At 46.0% G+C, this 15,497-nt stretch overlaps 1 long non-coding RNA gene across 2 annotated transcripts; it reads left to right on the top strand.

Moving 5' to 3' along the window:
- Positions 7,439–11,722, top strand: LOC100624940. Of its 2 annotated transcripts, none has more exons than XR_001305071.2 (3): positions 7,439–7,687; positions 7,962–8,257; positions 9,541–11,722. It is a non-coding gene; the product is annotated as an uncharacterized LOC100624940 (long non-coding RNA). The 2 variants fall into 2 exon arrangements; XR_299800.3 differs by having other exon boundaries at positions 9,015–11,722.

Here is a 15,497-nt window from a genome sequence, read left to right as displayed (position 1 = left end):
TCTCCACTTCTCCGAGCCTTGGTTTCCACCTCTGAAAAGTGGAATTCAGTTATTATGCTGCAAGGTGGCTGTGAGGAGGAAATGAGATCATTTATTCATTGACTCCATGGTTATCAATACCAAGCATTGGGAAATACAGTGGAGATTAAAATGGGAGGAGTTCCCCTCGTGGCTCAGTGGTTAACGAATCTGACTAGAAACCATGAGGTTGCAGGTTCAACCCCAGGCCTCGCTCAGTGATGTAAGGATACAGTGTTGCTGTGAACTGCCGTGTAGGTCACAAACATGGCTTGGATCCCACATTGCTGTGGCTGTGGTGCAGGCTGGCACCTGCAGCTCCGATTAGACTCCTAGCCTGGGAACCTCCATATGCTGCAGGCGCGGCCCTAGAAAAAGACAAAAAAAAAAAAAAAATGGGCATGATCTTCGTTTATATAACCTAGAAAGCTCTAAGCATATACTGAATGACAGATAAGTGAGCATTAATACCATTGTAACGATTAGACACGAAGTGCTTCAGTGCGCGCCTATTACACATATAAAGTCTGCGGTGCTTGGCACAAAATACATGCTCAGGAAACACTAGGTCATATTATTGCACTAGTTCCAGGACACACACTGCAGGCGGCTGCTCCCTCTCACAGGGCCTGAAGTGTTAAACAGCTTGGCCCTTGGGGTGATTCGCCCTCGGGGAGCAGGGGACTGAGACCTTCACGAGGGATTCCCTGGTGGCCTCAGGTGGGAAGGGCAAGCTGTGTGTGGTCCTGTTTGTGTGCTCTGCCCCTTTGGGGTAAATGCCTCTATTAATCTCCCCCTGCCTGGGCTTGAGGGTCAGGTTTCAGGGCCCTTGGCAGATGTTGTCCAGAGTAGCCCTGTTTCCTTAATCCTCAGGGCTCCAGAAACTGTCCTTAGAAGAGAGAACAACAGGCCTGCTGAGGCCACCATCTGTGCAGTCTCGATTTGTAAGTGCTCACGAGGGTGGCAGGAAGGAGGTCTCTATAGTAACGGCTGAGGAAGGGGCTGGTGTGTGCTGTGTGTGTGTGTGTGTGCTGTGTGTGTGTGTGTGTGTGTGTGTGTGTGTGTGTGGAGACAAAGAGGAAGAATCATTCCAGACCCTTACTTAACCCTTATTCCCAAACCTTTATTTCTGCCCTAATGAGCTATTAATTAATACTGCTGGCTTATTATCCCCAGAGATAATTAGCTACTATTCCTAACTGGAGTCATGCGGGGAACATTTTCTAAAGAGATTCATTCATTTTCTGCCTACCTGCACTTGCCTGGGACACAGGCAAATGTTGCAGATCCTGGGAACCCAAGGGGAGCAAACTGAACAAAGGGGACGCTCCATGAAACTGAGATTCCCAGCGAGATGACAAGGGCAGAGCATGAAAATTAGCAAAGGCACAGGAAGTGATTTTTAAATGCCAGCTATGATGATTCTGGAAGGGGGAATGGAGCCTCCTACACGGTGCCAGTGTTTGCAGGGGAAAGTCACCCTCTGTTTCAATGGATCAGTCAGACCCAAAGGCAGGCATAAAGGGGCAAGAAGAGGAAAGACTCTGCAACCGGTGGTCTGACTCCAAATGTACCAAATCCAGATTCTTCTCTGGACTTTGCACATGCTGTTCCCCCTGCCAGAAACATACTTCCTTCAACGTGACTCAGCTTGCTCTTCCTCAGCCTTAGGTCTCAGTTGAGCCAGTGGTGCATCCTCCAGGAAACCCTCCTTGATTTACTCCTCCTTCCTCAGACTGGATGGGGGTGGGCCACTTCCCTGGGCTCCCACAGTGCCCCGAATCTCCTCCATCTCAGCTTTGTTTGCTTGAAACTGTAGTAGCCTGGGACTGCCTGTCTCTCCAACTAGACATTTTGTCAAAGACTAGGTAGGTCTTGTTCTCCTAAACGGACTATTAAGTGAAGAAAGAGCATTTCGCAAGGTGTGAAGAGAATGCTTCCTTATGTATGAAAACATAGCACATACCTATTAGGTGGCTAAAAAAGAAACCGGCAATACCAAGAGTTGATGAAGATGCAGAGCAATTGGGACTTTCATCTGCTACTCAAAGAAATGCAAAATGGAAAAAAAAAAGTTTGGCTGTTCCTCATAAAGTCAAACTTACACTTACCCATGATCCAGCTATACCACTCCTGTATTTACCTGTATGTGAATTAGTATTATTATTTTTTTTGTCTTTTGTCTTTTTAGGGTCGCACCTGCAGCATATGGAGGTGCTCAGGCTAGGGGTTGAATCCAAGCTGTAGCTGCCGGCCTACACCACAGCCACAGCAATGCAGGATCTGAGCCGCATCTGCAACTACACCACAGCTCATGGCAACACCGGATCCTTAACCCCCTGAGCAAGGCCAGAGGTTGAACCCACGTCCTCATGGATATTAGTCGGGTTCGTTAACCACTGAGCCACGATGGGAACTCCTGTATGTGAATATTTATAGCATCTTTTTTCATAATCTCCAAACCTAGAGCTGTCCCTGCAGCCATCGCCCCTGCACTGGTGAATCATTTAGCTAAATGTACTCCATCCACATAATGGAATGCTACTCACTAACAAAAAAAAATTAATTCCTGACATATAAAACAACATGGGTGACTCTCCAATGCATTATGGCCTGTGAAAGAAACAGTCACAGAAAGCATGTGATTCCATATAAGTGATATTCCAGGGAGTTCCAGTTTTGGCTCAGGGGGTTACAAACCCAACTAGTATCCATGGCAATGTGGGTTTGATCCCTGGCCTCACTCAGTGGGTTAAGGATCCAGTGTTGTTGTGAGCTGTGCTCTAGGTCACAGATGTGGCTTGGCTCCCATGTTGCTGTGGCTGTGGTATAGGCTGGCAGCTGTAGGTAGCTGTGATTCCACCCCTAGCTTGGGATCTTCCATAAGCCGTGGGTGTGGCCCTAAAAACCAAAAATAAACAAACAAGCAAAAGATGTTCTGGAAAATGCAAAACTGTAAAGATGGAGATCAGATCATCCATTACTAGGAATCAAGGGGAGGGAAGAGGACAAACTACACAGGGGGCACAAGGGAAATTTTGGGGGTGATGGAACTGTTTTGTATCTTGACTATGGTGTTGGGTATATGTCTTTGTCAAGATTTATAAAACTGTGCACCTAAAATTATACAAATGAACACCTAAAATTTATAGAACTGTATACCTAAACATGTGGATTTTACCACATATAAATTATATCTCAATATGCATGGCTTTAAAATGAATTATTTAAAAGGTTAAAAAAATAAATGTGTGTGTGTGTGTCTGTAGGATGTTGTATAAACTCAAATACGCATAAAGAGCCTCTGGAAGGGAACAGAATGGACAGCTGACAAGAACTTGATCTTGGAGTCAGCAAACTGGGGTTCCCTGCTTACTGCAGTCTATGGAGAAAGGACTTGCTTCTGCCACATCTGAAAATGGGGCATTTCATATCCGCTATACAGCTTAGAAGAACTGGCAGGAGAATCTCAAAATCCTAGGTGTAAAGGCATTCTTTGCTGGCCTGGAGGTCCGAGGGGGACCCAAAAGAAGGCAATGCGGGGGGCAGTGGTGAGGGGCATGAGCTTTGGAACAAAGACTCGGAGCTGTGTTCGCATCCCAGTTTGGCCACTTGCTCACTTGCTTTCTGGGTAGCCTTGGGTTAATTCCCTAGCCTCTCCGAGCCTCAGTTTTCTCATCTGCAAAATGGGGACAACAATGGTAGCTATCTCAGGGGTTGCCCCAAGGTCTTGGGAACACTTGGCATGTAGAGTGTTTGGTATGGAGCCCAGCACAGAGTAGAAATTTGGGTGGGAGAGAAAGTAAAGGGGAAAGGTTTTTCTGTGTGATTTGCTCCTGTCCTGAATGACAGAACCCTGGCCACCTCTCTCTGACGAGGTGTATCTCCTCTTACCTCCCTTGATCATCCTCACCCCCCCATCAGGGCCTGTCCCCCTGCCCCCAGGGATCTCACACCAACAGTTCCTTCAGCTCCATATTTGTCCTTTAAATTTTCCCGCAGCAATGTCCTTCCCACCTTTCAAGTCTCCAGTCAGGGGGCCCCGCCCTCGAGAAACCCTCTCCAGCTCCTGGCCTAGAGCAATGTCCCTCTCACCAGCCAATCCCATTCTACCACAGGGGCCAGCAAACTATGGCCCTTGGGCCCAATGAGTTGCCACTGTTTTTACAAATAAAGTTTTATTGGCACTCAGTCACGGTCATTCATTTATATGTTCTCCAAGGTTGTTTCTGACCTACAACAGCAGAGTGGAGTCATCGCAAGAGAGACTGGCTGGTGTGCAAAGCTGAAAGTATTTACTTTCTGGTCCTTTACAAAAGTGTGCTGACTCCTGCACTATCACAGCCTCCCTGGTCTGATTTTTTTCATAGCAGTCATTACTGTGTGAGGCTACCTTGTTCCTTTATTTGTTTACTTTTTTTTTTTTTTGTCTTTTTTGCCATTTCTTGGGCCGCTCCTGCAGCATATGGAGGTTCCCAGGCTAGGGGTCCAATCGGAGCTGTAGCCACTGGCCCACGCCAGAGCCACAGCAACTCGGGATCCAAGCCGTGTCTGCAACCTACACCACAGCTGACAGCAATGCTGGATCCTTAACCCACTGAGCAAGGCCAGGGATTGAACCCGCAACCTCATGGTTCCTAGTCAGATTCGTTAGCCACTGAGCCACGACGGGAACTCCTATTTGTTTACTTGTTTATTATCTTCTGCACAAAATGGAGGACAAAAATCACATCAGCTTGGTTCCCTGTTGTATTTCCAATGCCTGGCACTTGGCAGATATTCACAAAAAGAAAATTTGGGGGGTAAATGAATATATAAAGTAGGCTTGGGGGTGCACGGATCTGGCCATAGCTATCTAGAATGCCAGAGGAGGAAGGGACCTAAGAAATCCTCTAGGACTTCCTGTTGTGGTACAATGGGATCGATGGTGTTTCTGCAATAGCAGGGATGCGGGTTTGGTCCCCAGCCTGGCGCAGTGGGTTACAGATCTGGTGTTGCCATAGCTGTGTTGTAGGTCACAACTCTGGCTCAGGATCCCTGGCCCAGGAACTCCACATGCTGAAGAGCGGCCAAAAAAGAAAAAAAAGAAAAAAAAGAAAGAAAAAATCCTCTAAACAAACTCTTGTTGTAAATAAGGGAGGCCATATCCTGTGTAGCGTATACACCCTTGTAGAAGACAGTGAGGGAGCTTGATATCAGGGCTGAAAGGAAGATCCTGGGGTCTCAGTCATCTTGTTACTGCAAAGCCCACCCCTCTGCAAACGACATGCAAAACATAGATAATGCAATGCAATGCATGATCCTAAATTGGATGGCAGGTTGAGAAGAAATGCCATAAAGGACAGGACGGGGACAACTGGTGAAAATGGAATGTGGGCTTTGGATTAGACAACGGTATTGTTACACATTTAACTTCTTGGTTGGGATTATTGCTTTATGGTTACATAGCAGAGCAGACCTGACCTTGGGAAAGGCGTGCTGAAGTATTTAGGACTGAAGAGGTAGCAGTGTGTGCAATTTATATGACTGGGGCAGAGACACAGGTCTCTGCAGAGAAAAGACAAGGAGAAAGCAGATGTGGCCAGATGTAACTGATGGGTGGGTCACTCTAGGGAAAGAAGATATGGGAGTTCATTGCACTATTCTTGAAACTTTCCTGTGGTTTGAATTTCTTTAAAAAAATATTAAAAAAAAAAATGAGGCCGCCAACCCCAGGCTGCTTCATTGTTTCTTTCTCTTCCTTTTGTCACAGGCTCCCTGCTTATCCTTTGGAGCTGGGAAGCCAGAACTGATTCTTGTGTGGGAGGCAGAAGAGAGGAACTAAGCCAGAGTGTTTCAGATGATCTCCCACAAGTCACATAGCCGACAGTGAATTTATTGAGTACCTACTACATGTCAGAATTCCATGTAGCTTCTGCACCCATCCCTACGGGTTTGACTGAGCTTTCTCCCAGTGTACTTTTTCCTGGTTTGGGCACTCTGTTGACAAATGCTAGGTACCTTATCTGATGCTCCTGAATCCATGGGTGATCTGCAGGCAGCTCACTTGTGAGCTCAAATTCCACAAAATGAGCAGCTCTTTCAGGGGACGTTCATACTAGGGAGAACATAAGCTCTGACACAAATCTCTCTATTGCCACACATACTACATTTGAGTATAGTTACATCTTCATATCTTCGGCCTCCCTAAAGGCAAAGCTGGTTGCTGAATTCATGTATGTGGCTCCAGTGCCTAATACAATAAAAGTCTGTTGACTAAATAAATGGCTGGAATGTCTCAAAAAATAATAATAGTACATTACTGGGGAACTTATCATGTTCAGACATTATTTCTAGTGCCATGCTAACTGCATTGGAGCCTGAGGCAAAAGGAAAAAAATCAGTAATGCTGATCCTGTCTTTACTTAAAGTTTGATATTTTGTTCACTGTGGATTTTTTTGCATTTATTTTGATCTCTTAAAACATTGCCTTGAAATATTATTATTACTATTATTATATTTTTTGCCACACTAGTAGCATGCAGAAGTTCCTGGGCCAGGGATTGAACCCACACCACAGCAGTAAACTGAGCCACAGCAGTGACAGTTCCAGATCCTTAACCTGCTAAGCCAGCAGGGAACTCCAAAATATTACTTATCTTGATTACTGAGGGGTTTTCTTGTGGCCCCTTAAATTTAGCACCTGAGGCCAGTGCCTCCCTCACCCTAGTCTCAGTCCTGATTATTTATTTCCAACATGTAACTCACACCATAGCATTAATTCCTCATCACAGCATTCTGAGAAGCTCCTACCGTCATCGCCATTTCACAGTTGAGGAAACTAAAGCAAAGACATTTGATTATACCCAAAGACCCACAGCGAGGAGGAGGAAAATCTGAATATGACCCAAGTTTGTATGGTTTTTGGCTCAGAGCCTGCCTGAGTAAAGTAAAACAATAAACTAAGTATGAGCTGGGTTTTAAGTCAAGGAATCAAAAAATCTTGGCTTGAGTCTCACCTTGGCCCCAGCCCTTCCCAGAGCCTTCCAGTCCCAAGGACCTCAGTTTCCCTATCTGCAATTGGACTTAAATATCCTGAACCCTGCTGTTCTCCCCCTCCACCCGCATGGTTTACTAGCTTTCTCTCTCCTGATCCAGCAAGAGCGCAAGCTGGGGCTTTGGAAGAAGCAGTTACCAACTGACACAGAGCTCAGAGACCTAGGCAGAGGTTGGAGCCAGTGGGAAGACCCAGGGGAACACAATGAGTACCCCTTCCCCCTCCAGAAAACCCCTAACCCAGGTTTTGGGCAGATGCCAGACTTTTATTCTGAAGCCGAGGCCACAGCCTATGAGGTAATCTTTGGAGTTGCATTCGAGGCGGAGTCCCATTGGCAGGCTGGCAAAGACCCTCCCAAGGTTCCCGGTGCCCCGCCTTCCCTGAAGCCCATAAAAGCACACGTCCCCGCCTAGGCAGCCACTGGACACCTGCATCTGCGGGCAAGACTGAAAACAGGTGAGACAGAGAGGAAGGGCCAAAGCCGTGTGGGGGAGGGGTGGTCTGAGGCACCCGCGTCCCCTCGGATGGGGCTGGTTTGCAGGTCAGCGCATGGACATTTTCCCAGAAAGCGACACAGACTATGAAGTTTGATGGTCTGGAAAACGGAGACCAACCGCGCTGACTACCTGGAAGGTAAGTTCTGGGAACGTGTCTCGAGGTGCGGAGCTGGTTTGAGTCCTAACGGCAACCTCTCCGTGTCTCCCTGACTTTGCCCCAGGAGGCATATCTCGAAGAGGATCAGAGAGGAACGAATTGTAGTGGAGGAGGGTTCCCAAGAGTGAGAAGAACAGAGAACGGAGGGATTGGGGTGACCTGGGGAAGAGGGGGAGCAAGTCAAGTTTTCTTCAGTACCGAAGCGGAGGACAGTTCTCCGACAACCAGGGAAGGAAATTGCTATTTGTTTCAGCACTGAGACTCCGGACAGCGCCTCTCAGGGTCCAGGAAAGGCACCGCGATCTGCTTCAGCACCAGGGCTCCGGACAGCTCCTAAGGCTCCCAGGGGGCGACCTCATTTCAGAACCAGGACACTGGACAGCTTCACTGCTACAGGGAAGCCCTTGTACCCAGATGGGGGAACAGAGTGCTCTGAAGTGCCTGACGCTTTGGGAGACTTGCCCCTCGTGTAGTGGATTTTTCAGTGAATTATTTTCCAGATAAGCAGATGAGAAGAAACCACCCACAGAAATCCGTAATTCCTAACAGGTGAGATGGCCAATCAGTAGGACTGTGAGGGGTCAGGCACCTGCCAAGATGACATTAGTATGCTCTTTCCAGACTTCTGTGAGAAACATTGTGCCAAGCGTTTTATATACATTATATCACGACATTGTCAGCCCTAAGACATGGGTGTTATTACAGCAAGGTGACAGTTGAGAAAACTGAGACCCAGGGAGGGGCAGGGGTACAACTAACCCAAAGGCTCTCAGCTCAAGGGTGAAGCTGAAAGTCAACCCCACATTTGTCTAATTCCAAATTCTGTTACTGACATGGATGGGTGGGAGCTGAGCCCTTGGAAATCAAATGCTGCCTCTCTCCAAGAGGACCAAGAACAGAAAACAGGAGGCAGTGGAGAAGCCCAGGTGTTATGACTTAGCTCAAATGAGGGGAAAGAGCTGGGTGGGGGCTTCAGACATGGGGCAGAGGGTGGTGAAGAAGACTGGAGTGGTTGTGGTCTAGTGCTGTGTGGAAGACTAGTGATTTTGTTGTTCTGACGTACTATGACAACAAGTCACAGCTTCCTCACAGCGTGGACTCCCATCGACCTTCGCCCAAGACGGACAAGCAAGTGTGTGTGTGTGTGTGGGGGTGTTCAGGGAGGAATTGCTTCTATTCAGGGGTTGGGCTGACTAATTCCACGGGACAAGAACAGGGGAGAGAGCAAAATAGAGGCATGCACCCCATGAACACATGGCGATGTGCTGCATATGATGTTGGCCATGTCACTCTTATGCACCCACAGGTTTGGAAATACAAATATCTGACTCTGAACCCAGGACTCTTAACTGTCTCACTACACTTTCCTGGGAGATCAATGAGAAAATCATGTTTGAAGCCCTTCCTTGATCAGGATTCTATGGAGACTTTTCAATAAAAGTTCTGGGGAATTTTTTACTCCCCTACCTCACCATCAGTTTCATGAACCAATTACAGGACACGTGTAAACTTGTGTCTGGTAGGTGTGTTGTGACATCATGGAGGCTCAAACTTAATTCTCTATGACATCCTAATCAAGTCGAAGACATGACATCCAGCTCATTCCAGCCTCAGAACAGCCTTTTGCCTTTGCTGTTTCCTCAGTTTGGAATGCTCTGTCCCCACCCAGAGTGCCCCAGGCCTCATTCTGCCCCTCACCCAAGCCTTGTTTCATCAAGGGGAACTGTCTTTGTTGCCTCGCCATTCCCCATGTCACGCCTACACTCTACATTCTCCTAGAATATTTTCTACTCCACACTGAGTGTAATTATTTTTGTGTTATGTATTTACAGAACTGTCTGTCTCCCCCATTACACTGTGCACTACATGAAGGCAGAGACTGTATTTGTATCTTCACTGCTGTGTCCCCAGCACCTAATCCAGGACCTGGTATACAGCAGGTGCTCAATAAACATTTGTTGCCTCAATAAAAGCACTAGGGAATAAACTAATACATCAATCAATAAGTGAACTGATGGTTTTGGCACACACATGAAGACCTTGCTGCTTCTTGGTCTCCCCCACAGAGATACCATAGGGGGATGGTTGCTGCAGGTGTTTATTGGGGAGCATAATTAAATTTGTGGACACTCAAGGGCCAGCCAACCAACTAACAGCCCCAGGAGAGAGCCAGGCTCGTTTAATTAGCAATTACGAGGCATTGATTCTTCATTAGCTCTGGCAAACCCCATCTCCCTCCTCAGTCCCAGACAAATGAAATCCTTCCCCCTCCCAGGAGTACTGCCTCAGTGGGTCCATTAACAAGCAGAGCAAATATGATTACAAGACACCTAAATGCCAGAGGCTCTTCATGAATCGGGAGAAGAGAGTTCAATGTCTGGGTTAAGGCTAATTGTGAGAGACTTTCTGGTATATTTAGAATTGTTCTCTGGGAATGGGACAGCTTTCAGATAGGAAAAGCACCCAGATACTGCACTTTAGGGACGTCAATTAAAAAAAAAGAGCTTCTGTCCTGGTATTTCTCTGAATATTTCTCCCTGGGTGTCTCCCTATCCCTCCAAATTAATCATTTCAAGCTGAACACTCACTCCAGCCAGCCCCCAACTTGCCCCTCCCTGCATGCCCCCATCATGTGACAGGCTCTCCACATCCCAGAGATCCTCCCCCTGCTCATCTACTTCCTGTATTCCCCAAGGCAAGTCATTCTCATCAGATCTGTCCTCGTCTCCAGCTCCCTACCTCTATCACTGCCTGATCACCTCATGGTCTCTTCCCTCAAAACACGCACACAGGCAACTCATTCTCCACATACAGGGGGTCTTTCTAGAACACATATCTGGTCAAGTCCCACCTCTTCCTTCAACCCTTCTAAGACTCCCATTGCCTGTGGGATAGAATTCAAATATCCTCACACAACTTGCATGATCTGGCCCCTCCCTGCTAAGAGCAATTACCTATCATTTTCCTGCCAGCTATACTCAACAATTAGCCCACACAAGACCACCTCTTGCTTGACTTCTCTGACTTCTATATGATTCCCCTAGGAATGCATAGAGAATGAAGATTCCCAGGACCCTCTGACTTTTAATAAGCCAGAGGTGGGGCAGGTCCAGGAATCTGCGTTTTGACCAGCATCTTCAGTGACTGTTATTTAGGGGAATTTTTCTTTTGCTTTAAAAAAAATACCCGGAGTTCTCTTGTGGTGCAGTGCATTAAGGATCCAGCATTGTCACTGAAATGGATGGGGTCACTGCTGTGGCGTGGGTTAAATCCTGGATCCAGGACTTTGACATGCCACAGGTACGGCCAAAAACAAAACAAAACAAAACAAAAACAAAAACAAAAAACCTCACCAACCTTTTACTTCTCCCAAAAACCACTGAAAGGAAGAGAAGCTCAGTTAATCCTACCGGTTTCATCTTTGCACTCTGCTATACCCAGCTCAGTGCCAGCACCTAATAAATATTCAGTTGAGATACAAATGCTAATGTCTGAATCTCTGTCACCTTCATCAGACACAGAAACATGGAGGCCACGTGTACCTGTAATGATGAGCCATTACCCACAGAGGTGCTGTGGACATCTGAACTGACGGTACAACCCAATGAGCTATTTTATTATATTTGGTCAGTGTCCATTTATATTAATTTGGGAATATATGAAAGCAGGGTCTGAGACAAGTTTGCTTTACTTGGAAAGCAGAAGTGAAGAAAACAATGAGCACGGCAAAGGAAGGAACACCAATATATGAGGATGTAGTGGAGTTACTCTAACAGACTCAAAATAACAGTGGCTTAAACAAAATGAAAGTTTATTTTCTCCCCTTTGACTTGACAACTCTATGCCTAGATCTACATAGGGGAGGCTATTTCCACAGAATGAATTTCACTAAAACAGTCACAATGGCTTTGTTGATAATAGCCAAAAACTAACTGGCAAATGGATAAACAAACTGTGGTATATCCACACCATGGGATACGTCTTAGGAGAAAAAAACAAAAACAAAAACAACAAGCCTATGATACAAACAGTAGCCTAGATGACAGAAGGTCATGCTGAACAAAAGAAGTTGGACACAAAAGAATATATACTGCATTTATATGACATTTAAGAACTGGCAAAACTAATCTATGTTGACAGGAATCGAAACTTTGGGTGCCTCTGGGGTGGGTAGGAATTAATTGGAAAGAGGCCCGTGGGAACTGTCTCAGGTTCTGAAAATATTATTCATCTTGAATAGGGTAGTGACTCTATGGTTGTATCATGGATCTGGAGTTCCCGTCATGGCTTAGAAGAAACCAATCTGACTAGCATCCATGAGGACGCAGGTTCAATCCCTGGCTTCGTTCAGTGGGTTAAGGATCCAGCGTTGCTGTGAGCTGTGGTGTAGGTCGCAGATGGATGACGCTTGGATCTCGTGTTGCTGTGGCTGTGGTGTAGGTAGGCCAGTGGCTACAGCTCCAATTTGACCCCTAGCCTGGGAACATCCATATGCCATGGGTGTGACCCTAAAAAGACAAAAAAAAAAAATTCATGGATCTGTACACTTAAGGTCTATGCATTTTACTACATGAAAGAAATCAAGCTCAATTTCTTTAAGTAAACAACACCTAATACATATATTTTATGTCATATAAATGAGTGTACACGGTTCAGGGCTGGCTTGGTGCTCCATGATGGCAGAATCCAGACTCCTTCGGCATTATTACTCTATCATTAGTGTGTCTTACTGATCCACATAGTGTGTGGTACACAATTTGTTAAAATATTGTCTATATTTTACAAGGCCAGGTATGCTTAGATAAAAATTGGGAGTTCTAGTGCTGTCAGAAAGAAGGAGAGAACAGTTGTTGAGGACAGCATGCAATCTCTGCTACAGATAACTCAAAAAGTTGGAAATCCATCCAGTGTTTTTCATATTTTCCAAGCCAGTTTCCACCTATAAGCTTACAGAGTCCTCCTGTAATCCTGTATCTCCAGGCTCATATTTCAGAATAGAGACATAAGCTCCTGAAGAGGGAAGCTTATGAATGGGCAACATGGCACGTAAGCAGAGCTACATAAAACACCTGTGTCCTGGCAGCTGCTTCAAGACCCTGGAGAGACAGACAAGGGCAGAGCAAAAAGACAGACCAACCAGCCCGCAGTGAGGCAACAGTTTCAAAAGCTAAAAGCACTTGTGGGAAGACAGGGAATTTGAAATATGGTGTTACCACTCAGGTAACACTGCAGGAATGAAACGCCTCGGAGGCTCATGGGGAGCATATGAGATTGTGCCTTTGAGGCACTATATGGGTTGAAAGCTAAAATCAGCCAAGCTTGCTCCCTGAATGTTTCTTGGTGCCCGCCATTTGAACGGCACCTGTGGATGATGAAGAATCTGAGTTCTGTTCTTACCATTCCTTTCCAGGATGGGGAAGGCTGGAGACTCACAGGCAGTATTTTGTTTTTGTTTTGGTTTTTTGGTTTTTTGTTTTTTTTTTTTTTTGTATTTTGCTTTTTCTAGGGCCACTCCTGTGGCATGTGGAGGTTCCCAGGCTAGGGGTCTAATCTGAGCTGTAGCCGCCGGCCTACACCAGAGCCACAGCAACGCCAGATACGATTCATGTCTGCAACCTATACCACAGCTCACAGCAATGTCGGATCCTTAACCCACTGAGCAAGGCCAGGGATCAAACCTGCAACCTCATGGTTCCTAGCGGATTTGTTAACCACTGCCCCACAACAGGAACGCCATAGGCAATGTTTTGAGCACCAGGAAAATGGGTGCAAAAATAATTTATAGTTCTTTGATGGGATTAGAGACTTGCAGGGGCAGTGGGGCAGGGAGGTGAAGAATACTATGCAGGGACACTGGGCAAGTGCTTCTGCTTTCTCAGCCTCGGTTTTCCTGTCTGTAAAACGGGGTGATTATGGCTTCTCTGTTGTAAAGATCAAGGAGAGAGCGTATGTAAATGTGTGGCACCACCAATAGTAAGAGCTCAGGAAATAATGATGATGAAAAAGTATAAAGGTGGATAAATAATGCACCGATAGACAAGTGAAAAGGGAGGGAGGGAGGGAGGATGGAAGGAAGGAAGGAGGGACAGGAGGGAGGAAGGGAGGGAAGAAGGTGGGGAGATGGAAAGAAAGAAAGAAGGAAGGGAACTATTTCTGAGGCTCTGGCCAGAGGCTCATCAGTTCCTCTTGAGTAGCTGATTAAGTCCATACATGGACCACTTTCCTTATTTGTTCTTATGCTCAAGGGTCACCATGCACCTACTCTGACTGCCCAAGGCTTGGGACCAGGGTACTCAGGACAACCCTATTGCCTTGTAGCCCAAGAAATTATTCAAATTAGCCAATCCTGGGAAGCCTGGGAAACCTAGCTCACCCCACCACATGGCATACGTGAGCTGCCTCCTACAGCTCCAGCTTGCTCTCACCCTCTCTCCTGGGACAAGTCTTATATCTTCTTGCTTGGAGCTCCAAGTAGCAGAGTTCTACCTTTCTTTAGTCTGAGTGTCATTGTGTTTTTCTCACCATCCGAAATGAAAAATCATTGTCTTACAAATCAAATACACATAACATAAACTTTGTATTCCAACCATTTTAAAGTGGCAATTTAGTGTCATTTAGTCCATTCACAGAGTACCAGAACCATCACCACAACCACCTACTTTCAGAACATTCCGTCACCTAAAAGGAACCCCATTCCCATTAAGCAGTTACTCCCTATTCCTCTCTCCCCACCATTAATCTCTTTTCTGTCTCTATGGATTTTTCTATTCTGGATATTTCACATAAGCGACATCACACCCCATCTGCCTATTGGGTGTGGCTTTGTTCACGAACATAATGCTCTCAAGGTTCCTCCACATTATAGTGTATGTCAGTGATTTGCTCCCTTTTCATGGCTGAATAATATTCCATTACATGAATAAACTACATCTTTTTTATACAGACTCTTTTTTTTTTTTTTTGGCTTTTTTAGGGCCGTACCCACAGCATATGGAGGTTCCCAGGCTAGGGGTCAAATCGGAGCTACAGCTCAACCTAAACCACAGGCATAGCAACACCAGATCTGAGCTGCACCTTTGACCTACACCACAGCTCACAGCAATGCCAGATCCCTAACCCACTGAGCGAGGCCTGGGATCAAACCCGCAACCTCATGGTTCCTAGTTGGATTCATTTCCACTGTACCATGACGGGAACTCCCAGACTTTATTTTTTTAAATGAAAGTATAGTTAATTTACAAAGATGTGCCAATTTCTGTTGTACAGCAAAGTGAGTCAGAGATAGATAGATAGATAGATACATACATACATAGGTACATATATACATACATATTTTGAATACATTATTTTCCATCATGGTCTATCCCAGGAGATGGGCTATATTTCCCTGTGCTATACAGAAGGATCTTATTGTCTATTCATTCCAAATGTAATAGTTTGCATCTATTAACCCTAAACTCCCAGTCCATCCCACTCCCTCCCCCTCCCCCTTGGCAACCATAAGTCTGTTCTCCTTGTATCCAGACACTGCTTTGATAGATTATACTCCTTTTTAGAGGAGAGAAATCTGGGGCCCAAAGAAGTAAAGCAAGCTGCTCGAGGTTACACAGCTAGTAGGTGGCAAAGCCAGGATTTGAATCTGGGCACTCTGCAGTCAGGGTGTGCATGTCGAAACACTACCTCACACCTCTATCCTAGTTTGCTACTCAGAGATAATGTGGTCATTGTGACGTGTCCCTCTGTCATTTCTAGAGGGGAGGACGCTCCGAGGTGCTGACAGGAGCAGAGA

The sequence above is a fragment of the Sus scrofa genome, chromosome 2, assembly GCF_000003025.6.
Source record: "Sus scrofa isolate TJ Tabasco breed Duroc chromosome 2, Sscrofa11.1, whole genome shotgun sequence".
In the NCBI taxonomy this organism is placed as follows: Eukaryota; Metazoa; Chordata; class Mammalia; order Artiodactyla; family Suidae; genus Sus; species Sus scrofa.
This window is presented reverse-complemented; position numbering and strand designations above follow the sequence as displayed.